Source organism: Tamandua tetradactyla, chromosome 2 (assembly GCF_023851605.1).
Source record: "Tamandua tetradactyla isolate mTamTet1 chromosome 2, mTamTet1.pri, whole genome shotgun sequence".
NCBI classification, from domain to species: Eukaryota; Metazoa; Chordata; class Mammalia; order Pilosa; family Myrmecophagidae; genus Tamandua; species Tamandua tetradactyla.
The window spans coordinates 112,061,050-112,083,337 of record NC_135328.1 but is presented as its reverse complement, the minus strand read 5'-3'; positions in this window follow the sequence as shown (position 1 = coordinate 112,083,337).

The following is a 22,288-nucleotide window of genomic DNA, read 5'->3' as shown; positions in this document are numbered from 1 at the left end:
GTTATCCTTTTCAACACACAAAAAAAGCACCAATTGTTGTGCACTGAAACTTTATCCTTTTGTGACTTTCAGAATGTAATGTGGGCTGATGTAATGGTAGATTTTCCTCCACCTCCCTTTGTCTGTGATTGTACAACCCAAGAATACAATTATTCAATCCCCAGTTTAGTGGATGCTTCAACATAAACCCTGGCAATAGACTGGTTAGAGAAGAAATTTGATGGTTTGAATGAGAAGAAGCTCTGTTCATGGAAGAACTTCCAGTGACAAAACATACAGATATTCTAGGGGAATCTCTGGTTCTAGTAAAGAAAGTTTCTTTGTCATACAGTCCATAAATACTGGTTATGCCTATTTAATATTGAATCTCATTTCTAAGTCTTTGCCAGAAAAAAAACCAAAAAACAAATATGCTGCCAAAACCCCAATAGCAAATCTCCCAACTATCTGGATTAAAAATGCACAAGAGTAAAAAAGAAATCCTTTAAATTCAGGAGGCAGATACCTTCTTTCCTATTGTATTATTTTTCTATTGATACATAACAAATTACCACAAACTTAGGAGCGCAATACAATAAGAACTTGTTATCTCTCATTTTCTGTAGGTCAGTTATCTGGCATGGTGTGACTTGAAGCTTCACCAGGCTAAAGTGTCATGCAGGGTGGCGATTCTCACCTGAGCTCAGGGTTTTCGTCCAAACTCACTAGGTATTGGCATAATTCATTTTCTTGCAGTTGTAGGAACATAAGCTCCCATTTTCCTTCTACTGTTGGCTAGGACTGCTCTCTGTTTCTAGAAGTTGTCTGTAGTTCCTTGCTATGGGGTCCCCTTAGGTCATTCACAACTTGGGTGCTGACTTCCAGGCCAAATGGAGCACATTTCTATAACTTCTTTTCCTGCAACCAGCTGGAGAAAATCATTTTTTAAGTGGTGCATGTGATTAGTTTAGGCCGACCCAGATAATCTCTCTCTCTTAACCTCACCTAATAATGGATATAGAATCTACCAGACTCACATTTCTGGAGATTATGCCTAATACACCAAGGAAGTAGCAAATCTTGGGGACTAATAGGCCAACTTAGAGTCCTGCCTACTGTACTGGTGCTTTTCATTTTGAAGAAATGAATCTTCCTTTTAATCTGCAGTAGCAAACAAAGAGTATGGAGGTGATGCTCAACAGAATGATAGGATTTTGTGTACAATTAAAGCAATGAGAAGCTACTGTGCTTTTGAAGGGATATTTTATCGTTTTTGGTGTAAAAAGTAAATCTCCCCAAGGTTGAGACCAGGAGGAGACGGGAGATGGGTAAGAAGAGCGAAGAGAAATACAAATAGTTGTGCTTTAATAACATGTAACCTTAGATTTAGTTCTAGGAATCCTTTAAGGAACCTGAATCCCTGTAACATTTCTGGGTGAAGAAGATGATTGTAAGCCCTTGATTATCTTGCCCTTAAAAAGATACATGTATATTTTTATGACTGACAGCCATTGATTCAGATCATTAGGAATTTAGGCATCTTGTTCATTAATGAAGGTTTTATTTGCTTTCCCCCTTTTTAAAAAAATATGTGCTAATAGGAAGGTTGGAAACTGGTGTTTACTTCAACCTACATGCTCCATAGATAACACATCTGCTATAAATTTTGGCATCTAATATACATACAAATCATGCACATATGATTGTCTCATATGAGATAGTTATCTTTTTGCCAGTTAGAGAGGATGGCTAGTATATTTTTAAAAACTTTAGTGAGTTCACATAATCTTTGGGACTCTTTCTTTCATGATTGCAATTTTAATTCAGAATACCTAAGAAGCTGAAGCATTTTCCCACTAGAAATATAGGAGATGGAAGTTGAGAACTATGCAGAAAAAAATAGAGTTAAGAAAGGGACAAGAAAGGGATCTTTCCACAGGAGAATTTGTAAAGCTGTGTTTCTAGAAAAATAACAAATGTGAAAATAAATTATATTAGTCTAACCATTAATTTCTTAAATCCTGAGGCCATTTAAATGTTCCTCAGAGAAAGCCTGGCATGACCTGTTCTGCCCAATTAATTTTGAAGTAATGGAAATCAATTAGTTACAATAAACCAACCCGTTCTCATTATCTTACGCGGCTCGAAATTAGCTTTATAGAAAGAGGATTGGATACAGGTTTTAAGTATAAAGATGTGATAGCATTAACAAAGACTAGTCTATGCCCTTTCTAATCCTACATTTTTTTTTTTTGGCATGGGTGAGCACTGGGAACTGAACCCGGGTCTCTGGTGTGGCAGGCGAGAACTCTGCCTGCTGAGCCACCATGGCCTGCCCTAATTCTACATCTTTTTCGCTACCAGAAACAACTTGTGATCATTAATTCAAACTTTTACCGAGCAGTCTGATTTTTATAGAACTTATTTAAATATTGAAATGCTGGATCTCTCTTTTGCAGTATGTGCTAGAAAAATTGAAATTCTTCTGTGATTGTACATATAACATGGCCTCAGTTTTTGTTTGCTATGCTTTCAGCCTGTGAGCAATATAGAATGAGCTGTGTTTAATCCTTTTATCATTTCTCTTAGCCATTGAGGTGCTGGGCTGGCCGAGGCACCTTCCTAACCACAGCCCAAAAGGGCTTATTATTCCTTTCTTATTAAATGCTGTAGATTTGCTTGAAAGAATCTGTTTGCTTGCCTGTCTTTCTGGTGTGCTAACTGTTTTGCATCTGCAGTTTCCAAGGTATTCATTTACCCACTAGAAAAAAAATGATCAGTAAAAAAGCACAATCTGCATATTTATGTTAGTACGTTGATTCATTATGTCATTTCTAAAAAGAGGGACAATATTATGACTCATAATCATGGGGGAAAATGGAACATTTTATTTCTTTGTTGGTTCAATAAGTGTACATTTGGTGGTGACATGAGCTAATTGCATAGTTACCATGAAATAGCATGTTTTATTTTTCTGTAATAATATAGTAACTACCTAGTAACTTCTTAGGAAACAATGGTAATTATATGGTAATGTGATAATGGTACTGTTTTATTTTTTCCCAACAACTAGGCGATTAAGTTAATTAATAAAGAGCAAAACATGCCATTTCTGAACTAACATGCACACTTGCCTGAGGGGTTTCGTTCTGGGTTTTCTTTCCCCCAGCTGCCTCTCTCCAGTTGCAAGCACTCACATGATTCAAAAGTCTGAATCTAAATCCTTTTCAGAATTTCTCCACTTCAAGCCGGACAGCTTATTCATCCTTTAGCGTTCTATCCTGAGGGTTAGAAGTGAGGCATAAAACTGAAATACTGTATAGGGAGACAAAAATAACAAGGCCAGAGAAGGGCTTCAGCAGACTTCCTTCTGACAACCTGACTGTGGATGAGACCTGAGACTCCTGAGTCTCCACACTGGGGTAATGTAGGCTGAATATGTCTTACAGAAGGGGATGCATGAAAAGGTACAAAGGGCACTGTGGTCCCACCTCCTCTGCTGTGTGATCCAGAAAATACCTGGACAGCCTTCGAGAGAGGGGAAAGAAAGGGTTCTTCACTCGTCTCGGCAGGCACTGGGGAGTTGCAGGCCTCTTGAGAAATAGCTTCTCTATGAAAAAGGGATATATAAAAATGTAATTGCTCTAAGCACTGTTGAGTGTGTTTGTGTTACGTGTGTGTGTGTGTCTGCAGTGGGAATGGAGAGGCTCACAGTAAAAGTCTTAGAGAAAACAGGAGTAAAGAGAAAGGCAGAGACAGAGAAAATGTTAGTGACAGAATAAGAGAATGAGAAGATGTTAAAAGTTACTATTGCAATGGTATTTGATAGAAAATTTAAATTAGACCGCAGAGAAAAATGACAGAGAGAGAAAGGAGAAAGAGACACAGAGAGAAGGAGACCTAGTTGTTAAAACAAAATAGAGGAATATAGGAGACAAAGGGAGAAAGAGAATGAGAAAGAGAATAAATAATGCCAAGAGGCAGAGAAAAACAGACTTCTAGATGGAAAGGGAGTCAGCGAGAAAGACTGACTGAAGGAAGGGGAGAAAATGAGTCAGGGTGAGGGGGGCTGTCAGAGAGACAGAGCAAATCAGAATGAGATCAGAAGGTGAGACTGAAGAAAAAAAAATATATAAAAGATAAGTGTAAAGTGAGGTACTGAAAATGCTCTGCATAAGACCCTCCTGATTTTGGTCAGTCTTTTTCTATTTTTGGAGTTGTATGAGGGCCAGAGGCTGTGCTTCTGTTCATTATAAAATTGCATTGCATTTTCAACTTCTGGTTTGGTACCAAGAAATGAATCATACAGCCTCAGAGGAGTACTGTCATTTTTCTCTGTGGTCTAATTTAAATTTTCTATCAAATACCATTGCAATAGTAACTTTTAACATCTTGCATGATTTATGTTGTTAATGAGCGAAGAACCGGCACGGGTTGGGGTGTTCTCTAGGAAGGGAATGGAGTAAAATAAAATGCTTCATGCAAACCATGCAGACATATTATGATTCTAGTGGGTCTCATCCAAATGAATCTCTTACTCCTACTTAATGCAAATGAAAGGGCATTTTTTTCAATGATTGGGATACTGGATAAAAGTCTGGCCTATAGAAGAGAGCTAATTGCAAGGAGAAGAAATACCTTCAAGGTAGAGGAAGCACTCAGTACCATCTCATTGTCTCCAAAAGATAGGTAGTTTAGTCTAAGGTAGGAGATATAAAAAAAAACAAACCTTCAAATATTTGGATATACTGAAGTCAAGAGCATTGGGTTTGGATAGGTCCAAATTACAGACTGTGAGTTCTGAATTTTCTGAAGTGTGCTGGATGGCTTGAAAAGAATATCCCTATGTGTCAAGGGAGGACTCGAATGGATTAGGAAGGGCATCAAGATCCCAAGTCCTCCGAATTCACTAATAATTTACCAGGTGTTCCTGCCTAAGATGATTTAGCCTGAGCCAGGCTGCTCATCACCCCCTAGACTTCTCAGCTCTCCTGCCCCCTTTTCTAATTGGATATAGTGATCCCTATTCTAAACTTATTTTCAGAGGGCAGTGCTAATACAGCACAACTGATAGTTGATTCAAGGAGAATTTGAGGGAGAATGGAGAAGTGGTTCAAAACCAACCAATTTTAACTGACCCCACTGTGTGTAGTGTGCTGTCCTAGTCCCTGTGCAGGGAGCATAAGGCACTGTGCCCACAGGGTTACAGCATAGGTAGAAGCTTTACCAGTCATCATCGTCTGTGCCAAGAATCATTTTCAGAATGTAGCTACTCCTTCACTAATGAAAGTTATAATTTTTTATCAATTAAAAAAAACTTTAGTCATGTTTGGATATAAATTAACAAAAAAGGGCAGTGCAGTGGTGGCGCAGTGGCAGAATTCTCGCTTGCCATGCTGGGTTTGATACCTAGAGCCTGCCCACTTAAAAAAAAAAATTAACCTGAAAGGAATATTTAGATCAATGGTCTACCCTCAGGTGGGAAACCTTCTGTTTGTCTGCACCAGCCACTTCAAGGTAGTATCCAAAGGCGCAGGTACCTTCTTTAAGCCATGACACCCCCAATCTCTGTTCCATCCACATGCTCTCTACATGGGAAAAGAGACTGCATTTCCTCCCTTCAGTGGCCTTTTTCTGAGCCTTTGTCTTGATGACTTTCCTTCCTTTGAAACATCCTACCATGGAACTTGCATCTTCTCTCTTGCCTTAGTTGTTGATGCTGTTGACTCTCTCCTGACTCCTCACCTGCTCTCTAGACTTTCGTTGATAACCCCTTCTTTTCTGACCCACAGAGCCTTGCCTTGAATGTGGGGGATGGGCATCAGCAGCCTTCCTGAGCAAGTTACTCACAGGTTTTCACCACAGTTAGTCTTTTCGTTGGCTCTTCCCTGGATATTGCACAGTGCCCCCTGGCCTCCAGTGCCCCAGAGCAGTAGTTTCAGACAGTTTTGCCTGTCCATTAGCTGTTCTTAGAGCAGGAGTGAGCTCTGCAGCTCCCTATTCTGCCATCTTCCCCCAGAAGTCTCATCACCAGTACTGTTTAGCAGAGGTTCTTATGCTGGAGTCTAGGGCAATAGAGCACAGCGATTGAGGACTTAGGCTTCAAAGTCAAACAAAATTGTATTTTAAACTTTGCATTACCACTTACCAGCTGTGTGAAAAAGGGCAAGTTATTTATCCTTTCTGCCTTGGCTTCCCATTTTATCAAGTGAAGGAATAATTTTTTCTTTGATAATGTCTTCTTCCTTGACTGTAAGCTCCAAACTATACAAATAAAGTTAGGTTTCTTGTAATTTCCATTGCAAGAAAATGTCTTGAGGGATATGTTTGGCATGACTCAAAAGAAACTGAGGATGTTATGTAGATTCAAACTCATTTTGGTGAACCTTGGGCGAAGTATAAAGACAAAGTTTTTCTCCAGAGCAACTGCTACTGAGATTCAGCATACTGGCCTGTTGGCTCCCTATAACGTAAATATGTTATATATATTAAGATGTGGGAACAATGCGAACAATTTGCAATTTAAAATAGAAACTTTAAAATAGAAATTAAAGTTACAGTGGCAACCTCTTCTACTTGTGGATGCTTACTGGCACTGAAGTTGCTTGTTTCAGAGTGATGTCATGTAACTTCCCCAAGAGTGAGTGGCTTAAAGTTTTTAATTTAATTATTCTCCTCAACAGTGTTGAGGAGGTCAGTCCAGAAGGTGTGATGGCATCTCTAAAGTGCTAGCACCATGTCCAACGTACAGTAAAGGCTCAATACATTATAGCAATGAATGTATTTAGATAACACAAAGGCTTCAAGGTGTCCATGAGTTGCCTCTGAAATTGCTTGTGGATTTCAAGCATTGTATAATTTTTCTAAGGTTGCATGCATATAATTAATCAGATTCTCACATGGTTCTTAATCATTAAGCATGTGGAGGTAATGTAGCTTCTGTCCCAATGGTGGAATCAACACAGAGTCCCTGTTCACCTTTGAAGATGTCTTGGGGCTGATATTAAGCCACACAACTTCACTTCAGTTCCAGAATAGAAAAAGGTCAGACAAATATCTATAGTAAATTGGTGAAGAAATCTGGGAACTGGACTAGAACTGGAGAGATAATCACAGGTGTAGATGTGATGTATTTGCCTTTGGCCCAGGTAATATCTTACTCCTGGTAGGATTGAAGCCTTGAGAGACTCATTCAGCTGTTCTGTGGACTAAGTCCAGTTTCCTTCCTTTAGTGATGATCCTTGAGATTGCCACTTCAGAGCTGTTGGCAATTGCTGATGGCTCAGTGGTGAGCTCTATAAATTTTTTCTCCTCATTGTCAGCTTCATTCAGTTAGAATTCCCTGATACCTTTTAATACCATAAATCTCTTCTTTGGGACATTGTGTAGTGACCCAGGATATGACTCACACAGGAACCATCCTTAACTTTGAAGGCTCAAATTATAGTTCATCTATCAGTAGCCACCCCTCCTCTACCAGATAGCCCTGTGTCCCTAGGCAAATATATTTCTGGCACTTCCTGCTATGGTATCTACTATATCAGGATGATGATGTTTATCTACTACAAAGGTTGAACACATCTTTTTCCTAAACATCAGTTAACATCAGAATTATATTTTCTACTCTACTGAATATGAACCTCACTTACTCATCTGACTGGTTGGGCTTTTGAACAGTGTTGCAGACCAGGAGTTTTGTTTTTTTGACTCTCATTTCAATTTTTCCACCTTTCAGTAGTAATTTTGTGACATGATGCATTTGCTGGCACCTTGGCTAGCTATGTTCATGCATTCCTTTACACCTTCCAAAACTGTAAATGTAATCCAATGCATGGCTGTTGGAGGGGGTCCGGGAAGTGGGATGCTGCAAATCAAGAGGTGTGGTAGGGAGATGAGTGTGTGTAGGAGATAACTGTACTTGATTAGGTAGATTTAAATAGTGTTGGACGAATTTGCCAGGTGAAAATAAAAATTGTCAGTTCAGTTTAATTTCATGGTGAATCAAACAAGGAAATTAGATTCTGCTACTCTGTCAGTTTGACATCCACAGCAAGTGACAATTAGAGATGATGAGAGAACTTATATTTACTCTAAAACTCTTGATTTTCTGATAGGCACATAACTTTTATTTACCCTTGCATGGCAGGAAGATGTGCCATAACAGTAGCATTCATAGCAGGTTGCTAGAACATTCAATATATAGACTGAAGAGCTGTGGAAGGGGCAGTACGGAGGCCAGAGCTCAGTCTTGCAGCATGGAGTGATCAGAATGAGAGGTATACCGAAGAGAGAAAGCCTCTGTGCCGTTTGGCCAAAGGGGCTTAGAGCTGAAATGCAGATAATAACACCGTGGTCACACCTCTTGCTTCAGTAGACAAGATTACATTAGAGCAAGTCAAGGCTGGAAGGCGAGGAATGAAAGTGACTCTGACTTGTGCAGTGGTAACCAGGCCATTCAAGTTGATTTTCATTTTCTCTCTTCATAAGCTCAAGACCAGAGCACTGAGCAACATAGAGGACTGACTTACACTGAAACATAAGCACATTTCCAAACTCTCCCCCACCACTCATAATACAAGCAAATGGAATTTCAATTCCAAACTAGGGTTCAAAGATCACAGAAAATTCAGCAGAACTGAAGTATGAAATGATCACATTGGAAGTTACTTCCTTGATTTGCGGAAGTTCTTGGCAAGAGGTGGGTCTCAGTAGCACTAGGGAATAATTCCCACCTGACTTTGCTTCTGAAGAAGAGTTCCAGGATTGACAGGCTACCTTTGGATAGCAAAGACAACATTGGGAGATATAAACTGAGTGAGAGAAAAAAGATGATTTAATTCAAGAATAATGGAGACTAAGGTCTCATCTCTGCTCTTTATGGATGTATGGTAGTTATTACAGAATTTGACATCTTGGGTCTCAAGAGGGCTTGAATGAATCAGCTCATTCCTACAAACCAGCTCACAAATTTCAACATTCTTAGATCTCTCTCTTTCTCACTCTCTTTCCATGGTCGATTGTGGAGAGAGAAAATGCCATCTCCAACTTGATATTTATTTCTAACAAAAATAGTGCACCAGCATTCAGTGCAAGTTTCTTACTTGTCTTTTCCCACATTAACCTCAGAACTTATTATTATGATATAACCACTGCATAGAAGGCATACCAAGATGATGCTAGAATAAAGGACCAAAGTATAAACTGACACTTTTAGATTCTAATATTTCAGAATCGAGTGACCTGCCTGGGAGGTTTGCCAACTGGTTTGCAAACTGGTAAAATCCTGGTTCAGGAAAACTTGGTAGTTATATGGAAGATATCTTTATAGTTCCTGGTGATTTTGAATTTACTGCTTTAATCCAGCACAATCAGAGTATTTCGACTTAGGCTAAAGGGAATAAAAAAAAGAATCCTGCATAATTTGAACATGGTGATTTCAACTACTAATCAAATAGGACAACTGAGATTGTTTCCTAATTACTTGGAAATGTGGTAATTCATGGAGGTTGAAGAGTGGAGAAAGAAAAATGAATTAAGTATTTCTTATCTCTTTCCTACCTTTCCATAAATGGGAGCAATGTGCATTGCCTCAGCTATATAAAATCTCAACAATTTCATTAATGCTTACACCAGAATTCTAGTGCAAGTGGAGTATCCTCATTCTAGGGTACTTGTTACATATAAATTTACAAAGTATCTATTTAAAACTTCTTCAACATTTTAAAAATGAGGTACAGTAATGATAAACAACTTGAACTAGAAATGAATTAGCAGCACACAGCTCGACAGCCTTAGATAAATCCTCCCATTTCTGCAGCTTGTCTTTTATTAGGGAGGCTAATTGATGCTTGAATGTATCATCTGACTCTTACAGGCAAGATAAATATTTATAAGTGGAAAATTGTGTAATCTTTGAGAAATCCAGAATGGAACTCCCTTATTTAGTCTTAATACTAACTATATTCCTTAGATACTACACAGCTACTACCTGCATGTGTAAAATCTAAGATTTGTAATTTATCTTGCAATTTCCCTTCCCTTCTCCTTCTTTGATTCTTCTCCCTCACTTCATTTCTTTTCTTTTTTTGCCAAATGTTTCTTTAGGGCAGTTAAATCTTTAGTCGCCCGTAACCCACTATTTTATTTTATTGATGGCAAATATTTGAAACTGAAATTAATATATATTCTTTAGTTAAACTTTTTTGATGGGCCCTGAAGGAAAATGCAGACATAAGTCCATAGGAACTGTGCCTTTAAAGAGTTACTTGCTATGGAATGCTAGAGGGCATTCTTTGTTGCTGTCCTTTCCCCTTGAAATCTCATGTCAAGAGCTATTGAAAGAAAATGATATAAATAGGATCTCTCTATGATTTATAAAAAGATTTAAAATTATGATTCAGACTTTCCTTAAAAGAAATTCATTCCACTGCTAGCCATGTTAATTGCCAATTGGAACATTCTCTAGCTCGACCATCGCACAATGCAATGGTTCATTACCTGCAGATACTCCAGTCACTGAGCCATTGGCTACATGCAGATATTCCAAATGACTTCATAAACACAGGAGCTCATGCTGTTAAGCAGTGATTAATTCCTACAAGACCATGTGACACCCTGTAATTCTTTAATGGTGCCAGAGTGATCTATAGCATGAGTGCATACTTTGGCTAGCTCAGCAGATGCCCAAGGGAAGTCTCAAGAGCATCTCTCCTTGCAGGCATTTTGTAGGGGGTTTAATCACCTTGGTAAAGGACCCACAGCTTGCACTGAAAAGATGCTTTAAGAAACTTGTTGTGCAGCTTCTCGTTGGGAATGAAAGGACATTGCTTTCCTCTTAAAGATGTAGTATTCTTTTTTTAATAGGGCTCACACGATCCCAACCAAGGTATGGGGGACAGCTGCCCTTTCTCTGGCACCCTTGCTGGGAGAGATGGTAGGCCCGTTTTATATATTTTGAGATTCTTTATTCATTATACAAAAAGGTTCTTATAAGGATACACATCAGTAGCCAGTTCCATCAACAGCAGAGCATGAACAGAATGCATTTAGAAACCAGTGAAGTTACAACAGCAATCAACGTTTTTCAGTGATGCGCTCCAATTTTAAATGAGAATTCTGGTGACTCTATGATGTCAGACAGCGTATTTTGATTAAAACATTTCTTTATTGAATTTTTTATGGGGCCATTACTGGAGTCCCTGGGTACATATAAACATTTTTCAGGACAATGCAATCCAGCAGAGAGGTGGGACTGGGCTGGGAGTCATAAAATATGAAACATTAAACCCAATGGCTAGGGAGTGCACAGTGTCCTAAACGTCAGTGAACCAGACTCTTCTTGGGGTCCCTGCCACTCTCAGAAGTAAATTAGGTGCTTAGGGAAGAGTATGAATGACTGTAACTCTGAAGACGCAGTTCATTCTGAAAGGGTCTTATTTCTGTGTACTGTGGAGTGAATTGAAGCCAGCAAACACAATATTGTTTATGTAGAAAGTCCAGGCTTCGCAAATCCCTGAATTGGAGGCAGGTATCCCAGCATCAGGTCCTGATTTGAACTCTCACTCTCTAGGGGATTTTGATAAATTATAAATAAAAATATCCGAGGCTCTGCAGCCTTAGTATGGGTGAAGAGCTCTGCGCTGTACCTTCTAGCGTAGTGTATATATCTAGACAATACCTGCTGGGCCTGCCCCCTCCACCGCAACCCGCCCCCCCCCCCGCAAGGTGGTCGAGCCAATCAAATTTGGGAAAATAAATGTATCTAGAAAAAACTCCATAAGCCAAAAGGCGTTACAAGTATAAATTGCTATTATTTATTTGATGATGTAGCTTCCAAAGAAGCCTTCAAAACCTTTAGAAAAGAGACCTCAAATCTGAAGCTTTACAAATTTCTCTTTTTAAACTGAGCCTTTTGTTGAAAGGCTCATTTGCCATTTTGCCTTAGTTGGAACCAATTCTTTAAGTGATGAGATGAATTTGGTAGAAACTCTCCAAAAGGTATACTTTGTTGCTGAGCAGGGTGCTTGTTTGGCCTTGGAATCCTGGCTCCGTGATAGAAATTGAGAGTATTCTTTGCAAAATTTCTCTAGGCTCTACGTTTGTTCATAATGAGCATAGTTGTAAATGCCGAGTTGTCTGCAATTCACATTTTATTGGAGAGGAAATCATAATTTTCTTCTTTTTTGGTTTATTGAGATGGTTTTAAAGATGTGGAATGGTACTTTGAAGTTAAATAATTCATGTGATTTTTGAAGGAATCTTGGCTGTTCTTATTATAAATTGCCCCTATTTCTGTGTGTGTGTGTGTGTGCGTGTGCGTGTGTACTGTGTGCTTTATGGTTTAGGTGAAAATGGGTAGCTCTGGAACAAGAGTACATAAATGATCCAAAATAATGAGGAACACTGAAGATATAATCGATGTTTTGACCGAGACATTCACGGTTCAGAAGAGTACACTTAGCAGATACTAACTCTTTAGCATTCAAAGGCAAGATTCTCATAAATAGTGAAGGGCTAGATGTCATCACAGATCATAAAATATTGTTTAAAAATCCCCACAATTTATAAAGTGGCCATTAAAAATGATCAGGATTGATGTTGAGGTGTATTGTAGTCCTTGATTAAGATATCGTGGCTGACATGCAGACGTTTTATGTATTCAGAAGCACACACATGTAAACTGATATATACCATTTTTTATTTCTGAGGTGACCTCTGAGTGGAGGAAGTCATAGTCTACCTGATAAATAATCCGATTGTCAGCTTGTCTTTTTGCATTTTACAGGATTAAAACGCTACTTTGGGTGATTTAAAGAAACAAATGCATGTTTGTATTTTACATTTCTTTATTACTAGATCAGCTGGCATTTTGGATACTTATTCCAATTCATAACCTAAGTCATGAAATAAATTAAAAAGTTTGATTTTTCTGCATAAATTGAACCAGAATGATTTAACCATTCTCAGGAAGAATATTTTCCCTTAGTTTAATTTTTTTTGTATGCTGTATGGTGGGGCCACAGTTCGTTCTTTTTCCATGTGAGTATTCCATAATTGCAGCACCTGTTTTTTTTTTGTTGTTGTTTTTTGGCGGGGGTGGTGGGGTCGTTAGTGCATAGACTGGGAATCGAACCCAGCTCTCCCACATGTCAGGCGAGAATTCTGCCACTGAACTACCCTTGTATCCCCTCCTTAATTTATTTGTGAAAGCAATAAGCCTTTAGCTAATGCTTACTGTAGTCCTAAGTGGTAAGTTCTAGCATAGTAAGTTGAATAAGATGTGTTTTTTTCTTTCAGATTGCTTAGAGTGCGGGAAGGACAGTCACAATACAAAATGAGCAGAGGTTGGAAAGGAGGGGGCTACTGGCATTTGGGTTCTCACCCCCCTGCTTCACAGGCACCAGGTGATGCCTGTTGAGGTGCCCAGTGATGGTCCTGAGATCTGCCATTAAGAAAAAGGAAAAGAAATTAGGGGTGAAAATGGAGAAAAGTTGTACATGATGGAGCAGGATGCTGGATGTACTTGGCTGGAAAGCATTTAGGGTGTTGTGTGCGTGAAGAATCACATTTCTTCAAGCATAGGCAGTTACGATGTTGGGCTGCTTTCAGTTTTAAGGAAATGTTTTTATTTCTTTTGCACTCTTATCTTCTCTCAGGTCAGGCAGGTTTGTTTGTTGTTTTTTGGTGCCAATGAAGGTTTGTATTGAGGTCCTGAAATAATACTAACCTTTTTCAAACTGAAGAAATTTGGTGACCTAATCAGTTTGGAACAACCACCCCTACTGTATTGGTTGCTTAGAATATTTGAAAAAAATGTATCATGCCCTACCTTGGGTTAGTTGTGTTATTAGATGGCTCTTGAACACTGACTAGTCATCACTGCTGATTAGATGGCCGGGATAGAAGCATATTTCAAGAAAAGCACCCTTTGTGTCACTTACTTTGTCCCAAATATTGTAGGTTTTTTGACTCAGCTGAGCCTAGAATACTCCTTTGGACATTTTAATATAGTTGCCTTCTTTTCCCTTGTGCTCCGCCCTGTAAGGTGCTTGGTCTTCTGTGGGCACAGATGCCTCCCCTCATGTTGGAGCATTTCTGTAGCTTATTTTTCCTTATTGAGCTGCATAAATAATAGGTAGGTAGGTGGGTAGGTAGGTAGGCTGAATTGCATCCCCCCAAAAACATGTTTAAATCCTAATTCCAAGTCCTATAAATGTGATGTTTTTGGAAAATAGAGTTTCTAAAGATATCAGTTAAGATGAGGCCAAATTGAATAAGGGTGGGCCCTAAGCCAACATCACTGATGTTTTTATAAGAAATGGAGAATTGAACACAGACATACAGATGAGAGGAGAGCACCATGTGATGGCTGATACAGAGGAAACACCCTGGATTGCTGGCAAATCAGTAGAAACTAGAATAGGCAAGGAAGGATTCTTCTTTTTAGGTTTTAGAGGGAATATAGCCCTGCGAACACCTTGATTTCAGACTTTTAGCTTCTAGAACTATGAGACAGTACGTTTCTGTTGTTGTAAGTTACCTGCCTCCGTGATACTTTGTTACAGCAGCCTTAGCTAAGACAGATGGACAGACAGGCAGATGATAGATTTAGATAGATGATAGCTTTTGATTTGTAGATATAGATATACCGACAGGTAGATGGTATACCTTAAAGGAAGCATATCACATGTTATGGTTTACCCAGTTCAACTACACAGACACTTTGCTTGCTCTCCAAACTTCCAATCCTGATTAAGTTGACTTAATTGTGTTGTCTTAAGGAATCCATTGGATCCTTAATCCAAGCAGACCTAACCTTAGAGGTTGTGGTCTAGGATGGGTTTTATGATGGTGACTGTTCTCAGGAGATTTGGGATTTGGTAGTGTCCTTAACAGGCAAATGCCTGCTACTTAATTCAGTCTTGCTAGAGGACTCTTCAGTGTTTTCTGTTTATATATTTTTTTGGTGTCACGCTGATGACAAATAACCTAGCCTTTGGGAAACAGTATCTAATTCCATTAAAAAAAATTGAATATGACACTGTTAACATAATATGATTGAAGGAGAACAAGGGAGGAGATAGGTTGCTGCCCAGTCTGTGTGTAATGGTTTTTGGCTTTGTCTCTTTTAGAATGTAATGGTTCAAATAACAGTAACCTATATAAAGTTTAATAAGCAATGATATAGGAACTTATTGGGGCTGGATGTAAAGCATCAAACTACTTTCAGTACATGAGGCCTTTTTGTTTGAAATACAGTTCTTGGTGTATTAATGTACTCTGTCTTCCTTACATGGTATGATTCCTTTTTAGCACAGAATGTTTTGAAAGAGCAAGAAGAAGGTAACACAGAAAATAATAGAGCAGAAAACCCCCTTTTTAGAAACTAATCATCTCTGTCACACAGACTCTAAAACTTATGCAGACTTGTTTTCTTTGGAATGCCAGTGCATTAATTCCTATGATTCATAGTGTCTTTTGGATTTTGAAATTATGAGCTAACATACCAGGGAAAGAGTACACTGAGTTAGGTAGCTCATTCCTGACTCATTATGTAATTAAAATATGTATAATTAATATGATGGTGAGCGGGAAGCAAATGATTTTTTTTCGATCTCATTTCTCTATATACAGGCAAAGGTACAGTACATTCCATTTCTTATGGATAGATGAAAAATGTTCCCAAATATTAAGAAAGAAATAGCACAGAAGTACTTAATCCTTCTTTTGACACAGACGTCAAGAAGCTCCTGTGTAACTATCTCTCCGGTTGTGTAAAATTTTGAGATTAATGGCCTTAAGGAGTGTGTAATTTCCTTTCTTCAAATCAATGTTAGAAAAGGATTTAGCTGGACCATAAGGACCTGTAAAATTTAATTGTACCTATTTTAAGATTTTAATCTGTATAATATAAGTAGCTTCATAGGGACCAAGGTAAGTGCACTAGAGCCTGAGCTTTAAAATCTTACTTTTGTTTCCTTTTCTTTTAAGAATCCTCTTTAGGTTTGCCATAGCTCTATTGGTTCTGGGCTTCCCCTTAAGAAGGGAGTGGTGGTTCTGTTACCCCTGCCATTCCTTCTTAGAATTGTGTCTTTGAAACTACACAGTGCCAAATGTGTGGATCATGACTTTTCCATTTAACCAGAGTCACCAAGTCATATCATTGCAAACAATATCCTTTGTTCACATTTTAGGATACTTCTCAGATTTGACATATATAGCTTATAACATGGTAAAAAAAAATCTGAAAGATGAACATATGCTATTGCTAAAAAGAAAAATAGTCCAAATCTTTCTCTTCATTTAAAAATTCAACAGTTCCAATCCTGTCTGTACTTTTGTTATAAATTCCAGTTTAGAGATGATTATTCTAAATATAAGTGCATGTGAAACATCAGTGGTCTAGGATGTATTCTTCACCTTTGCTTTTTCCCTGAAAAATTTAATATGGATAAGTTTTGCTTTAAGAAAAACATAAGAAAGACAAAAATGGACTTTTTTTTCAGAATTTATAATTCCCAGTCCATAAATTTAAATGCTTTATTTTAAAACCACATTTAAAGAATATATGCTAATCATTGCTCACATTTACATACTGGCTTTTGGTATTTTGTAAAATGAGTTGATTAGATGATAGCATCATTCTTGCAGATTATTATAGAAAATGCTCTTGGTCTGTACAGATTTTACTTGTATTCAGTTTTTACCAGACACCCCTCCATGAATTGTATCTTGAAAATTATAGATCTGTTGACTGAGAAATTCATAATATAAAAGGGGTTTTGGGTGGTATTCAGGTTTATATTTTAATTCTCACTTGCACAAACCAAATTAAAAATAAAATTTTAATAATAAGTTAATTCTAAATCTTTGTGCCCTCTGGGTCCGTAATAATTTATTTGGTGTTTCTCCTGAGAAGAAAGAATGATGTATTAATTGCCACCTCCAGGTTGCACTGTTCTGGGCATTTTCTTTCCTGCTGTCATTATTCCATTTGTCATTGCTACATAACAGATCATCCCAAAATGTATTGCCTTAAATTTATTAGTAATTTCTCTTCAGTTGACTGGGGTGGTTCTTGCTTGTGGTCTCTCATAGGGCTGCAGGCTCACTGGGGCTAGATGTCCAATATAGCTGGCAGTGGTTGTTGGCTTCAGCCAGGAACTCAGCTGGATTTTTCATCAGAGAAGCTACCAAGGAAGACTTTTCACATGGCTTCTCCATGTTAGTTTGGCTTCCGGCAGTAAGGCACGTGCTTCCAAGGGGGACTGTTCCAAGAGCAAGCATCCCAAAAGTGATTGTTCCAAGAGATTCAGGTATAAGCTGTAAGGTTTCTTATAACCTAAATTTGGAAGTCTTAAGAACACTTCTTTCAGTGTATTCTACTGCTCAAACAATTCCCAAAGGCTGGCACAGATGTAAGGGGATTGGAATTGATGCTGCTCTCATTGGTAGGTATATTAAAGTATTTTTGTGGTCATCTTTAATTTGCTGCAAATATCATAGGAAATGACTTAACAAGAGTCGTGTTTGCTTCTAAGGCAGTAGCAACTTCAGAGAAGTTATGTTGACCTCTAGTAGAGCTAACTGAATCAAATGTTGGAAGCCTATTTCACCAGTCTGTATCTCCCCTCTAGCCTAAGACTCATCTCATAATATCCAGAACTGATATTTTATATATAGTTATATCAAGGCATTATAGTTTTACTAAATATAATGTCTGTATCACTCTCTGCCTTTCCTTTCCTGTTGATAATCCACTATTTATATGCTTTCCTGCTGTATTCCCTTTCTTTTATCTTGTCAACATTCATATATTACATTCAAGTACCTTCCCAAAACATACCTATTTAGTTGGAAGCTATCTCAATTGATATCTTTCCAAATCTATTAGGTACCCTATTTTTCTATCTTTTTTTTTTTTTTTTTTACTAATTAGAACATTTCATAGGAATTTATTTTATTTACTTGTTTGTTTTTTTAAAACATTTTTTTAATTCTGATATATAACATACATAAAAAATAACTTTCAAAGTACATTTTAACAGATAGACATGAAATAGATTTCAAAGTTTGGTATGTTGTTATCATTCCACAATTTCAGGTTTTTCCTTCTAGCTGCTCCAAAACATTAGAAGCTAAAAGAATTATCATTATAATGATTCAGTAATCATAGGCATTTGTTAAATCCCATCTTCTCTGTTATAATTCCTCCTTCTCCTTTGCTCCTACTACTTGTTTGTTTTTATGGTGGTAGCATATATATATATATGCCATAAATTTGCCACTTTAGCCATTTTCAAGGGTACAATTCAGTAGTGTAAACTATATTCGCAATGTTGTGCTACCGTTACTGTTTTCTGTTACTAAAACTTTTTCATGACCTTTTCAGACACAAACTCTGTACCCACTAAGTGATAGTTCCCCAGTCCACGTGGCAAATAGTTTCTTGCTCAATTCATTCAAATGAGTTGGTATTTCTATAGAATCTTCTTTTAGAAATTTTGACAAATGAGATAGGAAAGAGATAAGAAGAGAAGCAAAAGAAGAGAATCCAGATAAAATAGGAGGTCAATTTGAAATTTTATCACAAATAGGCTACAAATTAAATGATACACAGATACTATTTTCCCAAGACCTCAAATATGACTACAGTTGGACTCCGACTGTGGAACGGGTCACCTCAAAGGTGCTGTAGACTCCACCTCACCTCACAACCTTCAACTTCAGCACCTCAATGAAAGGGTCCAGAGCCTGCTTTTTAAACAAACAACCAGCGGACTATATTGCCAATGAACCGACCATATTAAAAAGATAATAGCAGTGATATGGTCCTAGCAGAAAAATTAAACAAAACAGCCAGGTCTATTTAAAAAAAAAAAAAAATGGAACCAGACCAAATCTCACTTGAATTTGTAAGCAAAAAGTTTAGATAAGATAGAAAAATAGCCTATTTGTAGTAGGCTATAGTAATTTGTAGCCTATTTGTGATAAAATTTCAATGTATAAAAGAAGATTCTATAGAGATACCAACTCATTTGAATGAATTGAGCAAGAAACTATTTGCCATGTTGTTGCTAAAATTCCTTAAGTTCAAAGTCCATTGCTACCACATATTAAAACATTGATCTGGAGTCTGACGCCACTGGTCTTATAAATAGAGATGTTTTAGACAGAAGAGTCAGTGAAGTAGTTGAGACCAGAAGGTTGATTTAAAAACTGGAAATGTAAAGAAGTAGACATAATAAAAACAGATGATTATTTCTGGAAACAGGAATCAGAGGGTCACAGCACCTGTTTGGAAGGGTATGATGGTGATTTCCAACTGTTAATTCAAGCTCTAGCTCAAGAGTGCATGAACTTTAAAAAAAAATCCGTACTTTTTCATCCTAAATAGACATGTGATAACCTCATTGTTTTGTACTTCTTGATTTGAAATTTAATCTCTATAAAAAATAATCTAGTACTTCCTGGATACTTAAATTTTTCTGAACATTCACAGCTCAAATGCTATTTTTTTCTGTCTTGAATATCATTTCCTCCTTTTTTTCACCATCCAATGCTCTCCTTTTTCATGGGATCTAACTTAACAACTGTTTCCTCTAGAAGATTTCATTGCCCTTTCTTGGACCTACATCATGTTACGTTCTCGTCTTCTCTATTTCCATTACCTTTCATACAAACCTTTCTCATGACATGTATCTCACTAATGCAGATTCTGGTCTTATAAATCTCCTTTACCAGAATAATATGGTCTTCTTGAGAATGATTATGTCTTAGACTTTCTTCCACCTCATTGCACAAGGTAAGCTTTTTTTAAAAAAAATATTTTTATTTGAGAAATCTTCACACACATAGAGTCCATACATGGTATGCAATCAGTGGCTCACAATATCATCACATAGTTGTATATTCATCACCATGATCAACAAGTTAAGCTTTTGATAAAGACTGGCTGATTGCATACAATATGGCTATGGAGAGATTGGGATTTCTATCTCAGCTCTACTGACATTTGGTCCAAAAAATTTTTTTTCCCCGTGAATCAGCATTAACATTCACTGAGTACAGTCAGGATAGGAACGGTCCTGCCTACCGTGTACAAAAGGATCTTTTTATTTCAGAGAGCCAGTATTGAGCTACCATGAAATAAAGCCAGAGGAAGCATCTTACTGTAAGATTTATAAAGTCTGTGCCCCCAAGGAGTCTAACATAGATATATGATTCTCTCTTCAAAGTGAAGACAATTGCTTATCAGATTATGTTTCAATTATACATTGCTGTGTCACAAACTATACCCAAACTTAGTGGGGCACTACAATAATTTATTATCTCTTATGGTTGTTTAAGTTGACTGGCCTTATCTGAGTGGTTCCTCTTTAAGTCATTCCTGCAAGTGTAGTCAAGTGACAGCTAGGACAAGGGTCAGCTAAAGGCTCACCTGGGCTGAACATCCAGTGGCTTCTTTACTCACCTGTCTTAGATCTTAGCAAGGATGGCTGGAATATTTGTGTAGGAGTATCTCTGTTTCCATATGGCCTCTTGACATGGCTACCTTGGGGTTCCTCAAAGCACTCTTACATGGTGACTGGCTTCCTTCTTCGTGAACATTCCAAAAGACCCGGGAGGAAGCAATTAAAGTTTCTTATAACCTAATCTTGAAAGTCATGCTGCATTACTTCTCCCATATTTTATTGGTCAAATATGATTTACAGGGCTAACCCAGATTCAAGGGGAGAACAGAGAGATAGAAATATTGACAAGTGAGGTTCCGTGGGAGTGGGGGAGAGGACATCATTGAAGACGATCTCATACTGCCTGCCTTCTTGTCCTAGTGATTCACATCTCTCCCACATGCAAAATATATCATCTCTCTTCCAAGACATCGTGTCTTATCCCTTTTAGTGTGAAGCTCAGAATTGAAATCTAGGATTTCATCTAAATCAGTTCTAGAGGCAATTGAGACTTTTCAGAGGTTTGGATTCTTCAATATGAAGATCTGTGATATAAGATTTAAGTGATTTGATTCCCCCCCCCCCACACTTATATAGCATGCAATGGTGAACTATACATAGAATAATCACCGTAGATATTCTTACTCTAAAAGGGAGGGGAAAGGAGGCACATGGTACTCACTGATCCATAGCACAGTTTTGAATACAACAGGACGCAAATCACCTCTTTCTTAATTAGAACCCATTTCTGATCTGTAGGAGTTATTTGGTAGTCTTGGCTCTGCTCCTTGGACTTTTGACTCAGAACACTGAATCACCCTACCTTTTCCATAAGAAATACAGCCCATGATTTTCAGCTGAGAAATTTCTCAGACTGTTTTCTCCCTGTAGATTAGGGACCCCCAAGGGCTTTCTTTTGGAGTCCTCTCTGATTTTTCAGTATATGCTGGTAGTGTTGTCACCAATACCATCTTCTTTAAATGTTTTTGTAATCAGTCTCACTGGGGCTTACTCCATTACACAGCCCACTCACTACCATGGGCTGAGAGTCAGCATGATATGGGATAACGTTCTTTGGGTTTTTATAAGCCCTTATTGTCTAGCAGATAGGATCTAAGAGGCAAGTCCATAAGACTCTTGTCTACCTGAGAGGGTGTATGAGGCCCAGCTTTAACTTGTCCTGAAGTCTTGACAAAGCTGAGGTCCTGCTCAACAGAAACCATTTTTCATGGGCTAAAAACCATCTCTATTTTAACTTTGCCATGAGGCTGTTTTTTACCTTGAGAAACTTTTGCTTGCTGGAAAGAGTCCAGTATTTCCTCTACATAATGCTTGAAAGTTGATAAATGACTTCTTTAGTATATTTGTCTCTTTATATTTTACCATAGGCAGTCAGAGGAAGCTATTTGGCACTGTCAACATTTTGCCTGGACGTTTCCTTAGCCAGATGCATGAGTTAATTGAGTGCCCTTTTTGTCTTCTAAGATGAAGGAGGCTAATTGTTCAGATTGGTTCTCCTTCTTTTCAGCCTCCAGTAGCAATTTTTCACTATTTTTCAAGCCTTTACTAACAGTTTCCTTGGGACCGTCCAACTTCTAACTACTGTCCACATACTTTAGAGTTTCATCATGGTACTACCCCACTTCTGGTACCAATAAATGTTTCAGTCAACACTTTATTACAGAAGCATAACTAATAAGTATATCATGGTAGAATGAATTTATTATAGGCATTTGACCTTACATGTTTGTTTGGCCATGGAACTCCAAAAGGGGGCAGGAAGTTAAAGGGTTAGAGAAATGTCACTACTCAGTACTAGTCTATGGGAATGAGAATGAGCTTGAGGTGTTTGAAGA